This window comes from Macaca mulatta, chromosome 17 (assembly GCF_049350105.2).
Source record: "Macaca mulatta isolate MMU2019108-1 chromosome 17, T2T-MMU8v2.0, whole genome shotgun sequence".
NCBI classification, from domain to species: Eukaryota; Metazoa; Chordata; class Mammalia; order Primates; family Cercopithecidae; genus Macaca; species Macaca mulatta.
In genome coordinates, this window is record NC_133422.1 from 36,644,409 (window position 1) to 36,658,407 (window position 13,999).

Consider the following 13,999-nt stretch of genomic DNA (forward strand, 5'->3'; position numbering starts at 1 on the left):
GATTAACAAAATAGCTAGACTGCTAGCCAGACTAACAGGGAAGAAAAGAGAGAAGAATCAAATAGATACAATAAAAATGATAAAGGGAATATCGCCACTGATCCCACAAAAATACAAACTACCCTCAGAGAATACTATAAACACCTCTATGCAAATAAACTAGAAAATCTAGAAGAAATGGATAAATTCCCGGACACGTGCACCTTCCCAAGACTAAACCAGGAAGAAGTCGAATCCCTGAATAGACCAATAACAAGTTCTGAAATAGAGGCAGTAATTAATAGCCTACCAACCAAAAGAAGTCCAAGACCCGATGGATTCACAGCCGAAAATTACCAGAGGTACAAAGAGGAGCTGGTACCATTCCTTCTGAAACTATTTCAAACAATAGAAAAGGAGGGATTCCTCCCTAACTCATTTTATGAGGTCAGCATCATCCTGATTCCAAAACTTGACAGAGACACAACAACAAAAAAGGAAAAATTCAGACCAATATCCCTGATGAACATGGATGCAAAAATCCTCAGTAAAATACTGGCAAACTGAATCCAGCAGCACATCAAAAGTTTATCCACCATGATCAAGTCGGCTTTGTCCCTGGGATGCAAGGCTGGTTCAACATATGTAAGGATTATAAATCATCCTACCATAAAGGCACATGCACACATATATTTATTGCAGCACTGTTCACAATAGCAAAAACTTGGAAGCAACCCAAATGCCCATCAATGATAGACTGAATAAAGAAAATGTGGCACATATACACCATAGAATACTATGCACCCATAAAAAACGATGAGTTCATGTCCTTTCCAGGGACATGGATGAAGCTAGAAACCATCAATCTCAGCAATTTACCGAGGAACAGTAAACCAAACACTTCATGCTCTCACTCATAAGTGGGAGTTGAACAATGAGACCAGATGGACACAGGGAGGCGAACGTCATACACCCAGGCCTGTCCGGGAGTGGGGGGGCTAGGGGAGGGATAGCATTAGGAGAAATACTTAATATAGATGACAGGTTGATGGATGCAGCAAACCACCATGGCACCTGTATACTTATGTAACAAACATGCACGTTCTGCACATGTATCCCAGAACTTAACGTATAATTTTAAAATTGTGATTCTTTGGCCTCTGTAGAGGTAACATAATTTTCTTGTCAGAGAAATCCGTGAACGGGTAGGAAAGATAATCTAGGCAACCTATAAGAGCATTTTGAATGTCAGTCAGAAGGGTCATATTTCCTACTCTAATAGATAAAGAACCACTGAAGATATTTGAAAAAATATAGGTAAATAACATATTGTGCTTTTGTAAAGTAATTTGATTTTTCTTCAGTTACAAGGGTATATTGGAGAAATTGGTAGTCACATGAGCTTAAAAGGAAATTGCAAATTTTATAGGCAGACATTTGAAGCTTTCAGGAGGTAGTTTGACACAAATTGGAGACTCTTACTAAATGAAATGTATTGATAGGATATAATGAGTAATTAGAAAATATAATTTGTTATGAATATTGTTATCACATTTTTTGATAACTAAAAGTGTAAGAAAAAATATATTGCAATACAAATACTTGAATTACATATGAATATTACATGAATAAAGATATTTATTTCTAGTCTTCTACTAACATGAAATAGGAATTAAATTATTAAATTCAGTATGCAAAATATTTTATTGTGTCTTATTATGGTATATGATGAAAGCATTTAAATTACAACTTTCAAAAACTGAACTTGGAAACTACTTATAATATAATGCTAAGTAAAGTCTAAAATAATATATAAAGTACATAGTTAAAAGACATGCAAATGCAACAAAATACTACCGTGATACTGTATTATTTTTAACTTTTTCAGTTTTTTAAACTTCTATTGAGTATATATTGTTAAGTGAGTATACAATGTATGTCTTATCAAAATAAAATAAAATAAACTCTTTAAAAATAAAACAAAAATCATAAGAAATATGGGAGAATTAATTTTTCACAAAGAACTATGTATAATTTAATGAACCTAGACCATATTATAATTTAATGAACCTAGATCATATTATATTAAGCGAAATAAGTGAGGCATAGAAAGACCAACACTGTATATACGATCTCACTTATATGAGGAATGTAAAAAAACCTTGAACTCATAGGAGCAGAGTCGAATGGTGGTTAGCAGGGCCTGTGAAGGGTAAGGGGTATAAGAGAGATAGAGGTTAGGCAAAAACAAACAAACAAACAAAAAAAAAACTACGTACAATTTTATTAATTTTCTAGCATCTTTTGATATGTGTGTACATATATATAAACACAGAAACAATTGGAAAACAAACATATTTCATAGCTACACTATTTGTTTTAAAGGTTCCCTTTTTGTAACAATGTATTGACTGTAAGTTTATGGATCAGAAGGAGGTATATTCTCCTTTAGTGTCTAACCTTACTATGTGAGTGACTTAGGCACTAGGGAGAATCTGGTTATTATTTCTATTTGTCTGTGAGAGGTAGAGAAACCACAAAACTTCTCTGGCAAATATACCTTGTTTTCAAGAAGAAAATGAACTGATTTTGTTCTCTCACCAGGGCTATTTGTGCTAGATATGGATAATGGTCACAGGTGGTCTGATCTGAATCTTTCCTATTTTAGTTGAAAAATAGCTTTTCACACTTAGGAGAGTTCACTCTTATTTAGCTCCGAAAATGAGATGTCCTGCATTTGTGACCAAACTGAAGTTCCCTTACTTTCATCTTGATTACATTTTCTAATAAATAGAACTTGGAAAAATGTTTCATAGTCAGAAGGGAAAGAAGAGTCTTTGTAATATATTTTATTCACGCAGAAATCAAAGTGTAGCTATGGTAATTTAATCAAAACTTACTATTAAACTTTCAAATTTTATTTTCAGAACTTGAAAAAATACTCTAAATGATTTGTGCCAAATTTTCATTGACATAAATTTTTATAAGCTCCATACGTGTCAAAAATGGTTTTAATTTTATAATCTTTAATTAGACTATTAATTCAAATTTATTCTTGGGCTATGAATTGAAATGCTCCATGCAAAACAATTATGGGTATTTCTAGCAAACGTAATATACAGAGAATAAGGTCATAGATCTGGAAATGGAGTAATTATATGCATAGTCAGACATTTCCAATTGATTAGATAATATCATTGGATTAAAAAATCGCTAAAGACTGAAATGAAATTATATAAAATTTACACTAGCTTCCTTGTGCTTCTATGGAGAAAAGAGCCAGTTATTCCTTAATGTTCTAACAAGAAGTATACTACATCAGGATTAGCTGTTTCTTTGAGCCATTGATTCTGCTCTATTGTGCTTACAACTACGAATAAACTAATCGTGAAAAAGATAATCTAAAGGCATACTAAAAATTAGCTAGTATTTTGAATCAGTAAATTGCGGGTAACAGCTTAAACCAGGGAAAATATATATTTATTCCTTCTGGTAAGAAGGTACTCCAATGAAGAAACAGATGGAGAGTTTAAGAAAGACACATCACTTAAGATTCCTAATAGTTCATTTATATTTGATCAAGTTGTGTCAACTAGCAGGATTATTTTAGTCCACCTTTTAAATTGTTTCCAAATAAACCCATAAAAGTGAATGTTTGAGTCACCTCAAAATTATTTTTAATGTTCAAGTAAATAATAAATGAGGAGACAATATGTACTTATTTTGTAATGGTAAAAGTACACAAATCAAATACTGAAATGCATATTATTTTTTAATATCTAATATTGTTACTGTGAAGATTTTGCTCAGGAAAAACTAACAATCTTTTTTAAAATTATTTTTTATTATCAATCTTTAAAAATTATTTGATACATGATTTATTTCATGTTTATATGCTATTTGTCTTTTTAAATTTTTTAATTGGCAGAACTGTATGCATGTATTATGTAAAACATATTGGTTCTAACTATATATGTACATTGTGGAACAGTTAAATTCAACTAATTAGAAATGTATTAACTCACATAGTTATCATTTTTCTAGTGAAAATATTTAACATTCACTCTGTATTTTTCAAGAAAACAATACATTGTCATTAACTAGAGTCACAATGTTATGCCACAGAGCTCCTGAATCTTCCTCCTATCTAAACATAATTATATATTCTTTCACCAATATCTCCATTCCCCCAACAACCATCCCAGGCTCTGGTAACCACCATTCTACTGTCTGCTTCTATGAGATCAAGCTTAATGTAAAGCTGTTTAATGCTGTTTATATTTCATGATCATAACAGCTTCCGTTTTTAAAAATACATAATTTAGTTCTCACCAGGAACACTTTAAAAGAAATAGAAATGCTTTCTATAATGAGAGACAAACTCTGAATATTGAGTCACACATATACTGATGTTTTCTGGTGCCACAGCACAATGTTCTCTCATTTAATTTACAGTTCAGCAGCAGCCTTTATAGATTTTAATAAATTAAAATTTTCCAAACAACCCGTCTCACTGGTAGCATGCTTTTGATTATTTTTTCACAGAAGCTTTACTTTGTAATTCCATATGTTCCACTTCAACTGATTATACCTTTATCACTGTAAAGTGTATTTCTTTGATCTTTTTACTTTGTAATATATTACATAAACTTCTACTCTATATTCCTATTTTATAAATGTATTAAGATCTTATGAAAAAGCTCTTCTTTGTTTCAGATCATTCATAAAATGTTATCTAACTCTGGACCTAGCATTGGGAAGTTGGTACTTATATTGATATTTATCAGTAATGTTTTCCTAAGTACTGTTGGTTGACAATCCATTACTAGAATGCTGATATGGGTTTATAGTGCGCATGAAATTATTTTTATGAATTCAAGCATAAGTATTTATATTTTTAAAGATCCTACAATACCTTGTAAAATGTCAACAAATTGAAACAACTGTTATTCTTTTTCATACTGACAATTAGTTTAATTGAGGAATAAATTTTGCTCTTAAATATATTTTATCTATTATGTATGAATCATTTGCCTTGTTAAGGGTTAAAGGACATACATTTTTATAAGCTCCAGTGTATGTTGTTTTTTGTTAAATAAGGCACTACATTTTCTTAGTTCATAAATGTTCACATCTTCTAAAGCATGCTTTGTGTTATAGACATTTTGGTATGGAATTTTGATAGTGTTCCAATAAATATTTTAATAGAGTATCATAGATTATAGATACTTATCATTTTGTTGACTTTATATTTCATCTCTTTCCAAAGGAGACTAAAGCATTTGGTTAAATTATGATTTAGAATGCACATCAGTACATCTGGAAGAATGTATATTTTCGTGTGTTTGATTGCATAAGGCTAGCATAGTAACTCTTAAAATTATGTTCATCTTAAGAACATTTTCCAGAATAATTTTTGTTTCAAGCAACATAAAGAGAATAATGCATTGAAAGGACTTCACTAAAAAGTTAAATATTAAAGGAAAATGGCATAGCATAGTACAATAACATAGGATATGGAGTAGACAAAAGTTGATGGCTGTGCTGAATTATTGTAGTGAAGTATAATTAATCACGTAGGTATGACTTGATTGTTATACAGTATAAATGAGAATAAATGTTCAGAAATTGACAGCTATTTTTACTTTTTACAATCATGACAGAAATGATATCCCAAAGTAACTAATAATTTCCTACATTTTTCTATCTTGATTTGCCTTTGTTTCATTTTAATTGTTCTCTTTTACATCTCTCTACTTACTTACCATTCCCATAACTCAAGCAAAAGGGAAAGTAATAGAAAATAAATTGAAGGACACAATTCATATGAAATATGGACCTTACAATTGTGTATTCCTAATATCTCTCTCCCATATTTTGGTTTAGTGCTGCCATATATTTCTTACATATGCTATTAACACAAAACATATTGCTATTAATTTTCTGAGCATCTTTGATACATAGTTTTGTGTTGTGACTTTCTCAATACATCTAGATATTCTTTCCCCAGTGTATGGTTACTTAAATCAGGGATCTAGTTCTCCTTAGGAAAAAAACCATGAGATTCATTACCAAAAAACTTTTGTTGTTCCAGAGCTTCTTTTTTTCTTTTCTGCTGTGGATCAAGCCTCTCCTCAAAGGTTTCTATGTCTAAAAACTGGCCCAGATCTGGACTGGACAAAGGATCATGACCTTTTATTGCTACTACTTCCCTCAGCTTCTTGATCATTCATGTTATCCGATGACTCAAACCCCTCAGGCATGAGGGTCTTGATCACCCCAACAAGTGAGCAGCCTAAATCTGCAGAGGCACAGGTCAAATGTAAGGGAAATTTAGAATGGTTAGTAGAGGTGAGGAGGAAATAAATGGTAAACAAAAGTGGCAGCCTTATCACCAGTGTTGTATTTTTGTCACAAAGTTTTCTAGTGTATGACTCCCTAGAGGGGAAATAAAAATCTACCATGACAAAACTCCAGAACCTCAAGAAACTGTTTCCAGATGGGATAGAATTACTGTGTGAAGACAGAATATTTGAACAGAGCAAAGAGTAGACTGTAGTGTATGCTGTGATTTGACAACCTAGTCTCCCCTTTAATCATTCCCAGCCACAGTTTACCGATAACAATTAGTTGAGCCCTTCTGTGGAATTTGACCTTCAGTGGGGATAAGTTTATAGCCCTTAACCAGCTCATATTAGTTCATTTTGCATTGCTATAAAGGAATATCTGAGGCTTAGAAAAGAGGTTTATTTGGCTTATGGTTCTGCAGGCTGTACAAGTATGTCACCAACATCTGTTTGGCTTCTCGAGAGGCCTCAGGCAGCTTTTACTCATGGATGAAGGTGAAAAGAGGAGAAGGCATGACACACAGCAAGAGACAGAGAGAGGAAGAGGTGCCCATTTTTTGTTTAAACCATCAGATTTCACAGTAACCCATAGAGTGAGAAGTCACTCATTTATTGAGGGGAGGGAACAAAGCCATTCATGAGGGATCCACCTCAATAACCCAAACGTCTCACACCAAGCTCTATCTCCAACAATAGGGATCACATTTCAACATGAGATTTGGAAGTGACAAACAAGTCAAATTATATCACGGCTAAGCAGAAGTTTACCTATTGATTGGTTGATGCAGGGTACAGTAGCTGATATGGGTGGGGACTGTGTCCCCACCCAAATCTCGTCTTGAAATGTAGCTCCCATAATTCCCATGTGTTGTGGGAGGGACCCAGTGGGAGATAATTCAATCATGGGGGCGGGTCTTTCCCATGCTATTCTCATGATAGTGAATAAATCTCATGAGATGTCATGGTTTTATAAAGGTGAGTTTCCCCATACAAGTTATCTTCTATTGTCTGCTGCCATGTGATCTGTGCCTTTCATTTTCCACCATGATTGTGAAGTCTTTCCAGCGACATGGAACTGTGAGTCCATTAAACCTCTTTGTAAATTTCCCAGTCTTGGGTATGTCTTTATCAGCAGCATGAAAACGAACTAATAGAGAGGCCTAAGCTTCTTATTTAAATTCTCAGCAATTTTGAGGCATCATCTCAGCTCCAGAGTTCCTGGTGAAATTGGCTGAGGCCTCTGGTACTACTGAGTCACAAATCAATGTCTCCTTCTCTCCAAATCTTTTCCACTTATCCTCTTACATGCATTGTTTTTCAGAGTACTCTACATAACTGACTGACTTGCAAATCTCTGCCTCACAGTTCATTTCCTAGGGAAATTGGCCTAAGATGCTGTACTAGTAGGCAAAGTACAATTTTTCTGGTCTATATATGATTTCAGTGTCTTGAATAGATTTTCTGCTTCATTTACTTTTTAGTCCTAATGAGCCTTGAATTATATCAGCAGGAAATGTTATGCCAGCACAGTTCAGCGGAAAGCTTCTGAAATTCCCTTCCTTCCAAGTGATCAGGATTTCTTCATTTATTAATTCATATTTTGTATTTCTTTATCGTTTATTCCCAGGTTTTTGTTTGCTTGTTTTGAAGAGTTAATACTTATGGCAATTACAACACTTTATCTTGATTTCTTTATGTGTTAAATAAGCAGAATTGTACTTGCAAGAGTGTTGTGAGGAATAAATAAAACAATACATGCAAATCGTTTTTAAGAGCACAACTCAGAGATATCATTGTTATTCTGTAGCTCCTCTTTTCTGTAGTTCAATATAAGGATGTTCATGTCCTTGGCACATGAGACCTTCTATGGTATAGTACCAGTAACTCAGCAAAACATTTATTGTAGAGCTGTTAAGCCTATTCTGTGGTACTAGTATCTCCAAAAAAATCAAGAAAAAGGTTGATAAAAATAACTCTCTTTTGAAAAAGGAAGATTTTCTTTGCCTTATTCCCATGTAATCAAAATATTTATAGAGAGTAAACAATTTGAGTGAGAGAAGATATACATTTTTTGCTTCCCAAAATACACAAATGCACACACACACACACACACACACACACACACACACACACACCCTGATAGGTAGATTAGATAAATAGCTATCTAGATGGACAGATGATAGATGGGTAGATAAACAGGTAGATGACAGATAGTCACATAGATGGTTGACAGAGACATGATACATAAATAGATAATAGTTAGATTACATAAATAGAGAGATACATAGACAGATGATAGATGGGTAGAAAGATGGGTAGATGACAGGTAGGGAGATGATTGCTAGAGAGATTATTGATACATTGATAGATGATAATAAGATAGATAGATAGATAGATAGATAGATAGATAGATAGATAGATAGATAGATAGATAGACAGATGATGGATAGATAGTGGATTTGGGTCCACCTTGCTTATGGAAACCTAAGGGTAGACAGAATAGGACCAAGAAAAATATATTCCAAAAAAATACAAATAACTAGGTACTGCAAATTTTATTCACTCATCTTTTCAGTGGAAGGACTTTTTGTTGTATTCTTTCTTTCCAAACCAGTTAGTAACCATCAAAAAACTTGAGAATAATTAAAAACAAAACAAAACAACAAAACCACACAGAAAAAAACAGTTTGTGCAGTTTGATAGTTTCTTACAAAACTTAAAGTACTTTTAACACAGGATCTGATAATCATACTCCTTGGTATTTACTAAAATGAACTGAAAACTTATGTTCACATAAAAACCTGCACAAAAATGTTTATAGCCGTTTTATTCATAATTGTCAAAGCTTACATCCAAACAATGGAATATTAGTGCTAAAAATGAACTATGAAATCATGAAAATACAAGAAGGAAATTAAATGCATATTACTAAGTGAAATCAGCCAATCTGAAAAAGCTACATACTGTTTGGAAATGGCCAAACTATGGAAACAGTAAAAAGAACAGTGGTTGCCAGGAATTAGGAATAAGAGATAGATGAAAATGTAGAGTACAGAAGAATTTTTAGAACAGTGAAAATACACTATAATGCTATAACAATGGATGCATGTCATTACACCTTTGTCCAAACCTATAGAATGTACAACACCAAGAGTGAACCCTAATGTAAACTACAATGGGCATTAGGCGATACGGAAAATTTGTGTACCTTGCCTCAATTTTTTTCTCTGGATCTAAGATTGTTCTAAACAGATAATGTTTTTACAAATGAGTTTATGAGTGAAAAATATACTACTGTTTAAAGCAGAAGTCAGCATTTTTTTTCCCTAAAGGGCCATAGAGTACATAATTTTGGCTTTGCAAGTCACCTAAAGTCTCTTGTGTGTATTATTCACTGTGCTTTGTTTTGTCCTTGCTTGCTTTTTACAACTCTTTAAAAATGTTAAAACCATTTGTAGTTCATGTGCTGTACAAAACAGGCCATAGGCTGAGTTGTACTTGTGGGCTTTAGTTCGCTAACTTTAATTCTAGAGTTTTCTCTGTATTGTATATTCTGTAAATGTAAGTGTAATGAAAAATGAACTGACATGATATGGGTCCAGCAAATGAATACATAGTGCTCTATGTTAATAAACATGACCTCTGTCAATTTAGTGAAATGTGGTTTGTGTGCATAGGAGAGTATACTCCTTGTCTGAGTTGTAAATGATCAAATGAGTCTGGATGGGTAAAATTGGAGTGAGTGTCAATATATTCACTGTGACTTGGCACCACTCATTTTAGACACAGAGTGACACCTTGGGCAAAGAAAACCAAAGATAACCAAATTTTTGGCTATTTCCTCTTAAGAAATTACTTCAGTACATCTAAGCATTTTTTGAAAGATAACAAAAAACAGTAACAATAAGAAAACCATGGACTGTAATGATGGTGACAGCTTAGAAAATTATATTGCTTACGTTTTCTAAACTTAACTGAACTGACACTGGCTCATTGTCAGAAATGATATGGTCTTGGCATTCTGTGCTGTAAGTCGTTGACACATGGGTATGAAATTTGAATAATGTTATAAAATAAAACCAAGAATATTCATTTTTTTCTGAGAAATACCATATGAAAGAGTTTTCCCTAAAATTATGATAAAAATAAATACAAATTTTCTTTAGCGTCATCAGAAGCTTAAACAACAACAACAAAAATCTGTGTGCCTTAGGCAGTTTGTAATGATTAGCACAATCTATTCTGTATTCTTTAAACTTATTTTCAATACCAAATTCTAACCAACATGGTGACAATGATGATGCTGATGGTTAGAATAATAGCCTAATTTAACTATACAATGTATCATTTTTATACATTGCAAGAATTGCAAATAACTTGGATTTTGTATCCTCTGCCACCTCCAAATACATTTTCAGATTAAAGGGAAGCAGAAATCAGTCTTGTATTTGATGCATTTATCCTTTTCACTTAACCACATGAAAAGGTAGTTCAAGAATCTGTTGAAATCAAAGTAAAATTTATAATGATTAAGAGCTCCAGGCCTGTGCCTTAAAAATTGCTATTACAGCAATGAAGACAAGTGGACAGTCAAGTATTTGAGCAATACCTTAAAATATAAAAATACGCATTAACCTAGAAAAGGAGAAGTCTTAAATAACCTTTAGAATTTACAATAAATCTTGGAAAATCATGGGCAAGAAATAATGTCTATCGCTCTATTGCAATATTTTTGAAATGTGCTTTTTCGATATCTCAGCAGTAGTGTTGTCTCAACATTCCAGAGAATAGGTTTAGGGTAGTTTTCATAGTTGGAAACACAAATTCTGAATAGCTCAACTATTCATTTTTTAAAGGTTGGGTTTTGTATTTCCAGAATTTAATGTAACATTTTTCAAATTGTCCTTATATGTACGTACCATTTTTCCCTGTAAACCAAGAAGAAACAAGAAAATGGAGAAGTTATGGGGCCTCCCTTCAAAGTGAGTCAGAGAGAGAAAAAAAAGTGTAAAACATAGACCTCTTTTCTTTAAATTTTAGGTGTTATTCACTGAAGGATGTTATATAACTTCTGTCATTATTGATTTTTTGTACACGTAAGAAGAAAAATTTGGTCTCACAAGTATTACCATATAAAATCACTGGAAAGGTGTATAAATAGCAAAAAAGCTATTTTTTTTCTTAGCATGAGACAATTCAATTTTGCTGTTAAGAAACTACTATAATTTGAGTAGTCACAAGTATTATTACTCAGTTTTGAATGATGCTGTGCATTTTTTTCTTTTGAGAGACATTTTGAGTGTCAACATTTTAGTTGTTTGCATTCGTAAGTTTTGAAAAGTTTAGTCTAATTATTGCAATTGAATTATAAACAATGCACTCTTAATACAAAAACTATTTTTAGGAGTCAAGACTATTGAATGATTTGTCACATTGAGTTTCTGTTGTTGTACATTCCAAACAAGCTCTTGTGTATACAATTCTTTTCCATCAGCTGCTTCTTAAAAGCATAAAGCCAATTGTGCATTTAAGCTAGAAAATGAACCTCAGGGCATGCCCATCTGTCTAAACTTATAAGCACATTTCCAACAGAGTTATAAGGACAGATTGTTCTTTAACTGAGGTGATAGATGTGAATGGTTAAGAAAATATTAATTATGAAGAGTACACAGTTTTAATGCATTGTTCTCCATTTCTACAATCATATTTTGAAGAGATATTGTTAACTTTGGAGAATTATTACTATTATTATCAAAACGACATTGGCATTACGGTGTTTACAGATTAAAAAAGGTAACTACAATCACAAAAAGTGCATTAAAGAGACAACTAAACATTGCAGAAATAAAGACTATATATACATGGCTGACAAAGCATATGCTTATCTCTTGCAAATTAAAATAAAGTTAAGGTGCATGAATTCTGTTTTCACAAAAATAAAACAGCATCATTACTATGTCTAATGCAAGTAAATACAGTATTGAGTCATCCTTGCAATGACATTTTTACCTCACTAGTAGCCCATGATACTCATAAAATGAGAAATAACATGAGCTACGATGAAAACCTATAAGGTATGTCTTTTATGATCTCACTCATATGTGGAATCTTAAAAAAGATGGTCTCACAGAAGTATAGCATAGAATAGTAGTTACCAAGGGCCAGGAAGTATAAGGGGGAGAAGGCGATAGGCAGAGGTTGGTCAGCAGATTCAAAGTTATAGTTAGGTAGGAGGAATATGTTCTAGTGTTCCATGACATAGAAAGGTGACTATAGTTAATAATATCACGTATTTTAAAATAACTAAATGAGAGATTTTTAATGTTCTCACTACAAATAAATGATAAATGGATAAATATTTTAGGTGATGTTGATGCTAATTACCTTAATTTGATCATTGTACATTGTATATATGTATGAAAACATCACACTGAGCCTCATAAATATGCACATTATGCATCAATTTTAAATAAAATAATACTTAAAAATACAATTTATATGTATAATAAGGCAGAATAAAAGAAATTGTCTCTACAACTAAATCAGTCAGTTAAAGGGTTATTCTAAATTGTGAGGAGCATCTTCATCAGAGCGTCTTACTCACAGAAAAAACAAGTTTCTGTGAGTAGAGTAAATGTGAACTAAGAGAGAAAAACGTTCAAAGTTTATGTTAAACAATCACTTGCCTTCTGCTTTGTGAGGAAATAAAAAGCTTTCTCTACAATGAATTTTCTTTTGAAATACAAAGGTCGGTATTTGAATTAAAAGAATAGGGAATTGTTAAAAACTGTACAGCTTTCAAGTGAGGGTAAAAATTGGAAGGGGTGCGTATGTTAATGACAGCAAGAATTAGTCCACAAAAATGTGAGCATACAAAGTATTATTTTTCTTAATGTTTGGAAAATGGTTCATGAAATTAGGAGTAATCATTTAGGTTCATGGAGTGGTACCCAAAAACTTGCAATGATTTCCAGTAAGAGCAAGCAATTTATGTGTACTTCGTAAAATTATCCTGTTTCTTTGCATATGCAATTTTGTGCACCCAAAATCCTCATTTTGACCTAAAAATTTTCCTCTGAAAACAAACAAATGAATATTTCCCTGTGTTTACAAAATTACGGTCCTCTAGTTATGGATTAAAAACATAGGCTTTTAATTGTTTTATTATCTAATTTGTATTATCGTAATTTACAGTCTTTACTGGAATAAAGATTGCCGTCTTGGTTGACCTGATTTTTAATTTTATAGAAAATTAAATAACAGTTTGTACTCTTTTTAGTGAGCTTTTCCTATTTAATACTATACATGTGGGATTTATCCATATTGCAGATAATAATTTTAAATATTAATTATATATTTTTATTTATATATTGTTATAGTTCACAACAGGTGTTAAAGAAATATTAGCTATCATCAGTAGCATTTCTATCCTCGTCCCTCTCTTTTTTTCTTTTCACATTTTTCTCCTCCTCTTTCCCATTGCTTTCTCATTCATAGAGCAGGATTTTCCCTCTTTCCTTGGTTTATACTTGTTTGGGGGAATAATATTCCCCAGCTAATTCATAAAAGTGGATCCATGGGCAGTATTTCTTTGAAGTTGCTGTCCATCAGAAAATTAATTTATTCTATAATCTCACATGATTAAAATAGAAAGTCAACAAGAACGTGTACTG

General features: G+C 32.4%; 1 long non-coding RNA gene across 1 annotated transcript in view; it reads right to left on the bottom strand.

The window, feature by feature from the left end:
- LOC144336183 (uncharacterized) overlaps nt 1-13,999 on the bottom strand; it is a 74,916-nt gene that overhangs the window by 17,856 nt on the left and 43,061 nt on the right. The window lies entirely within an intron of this gene.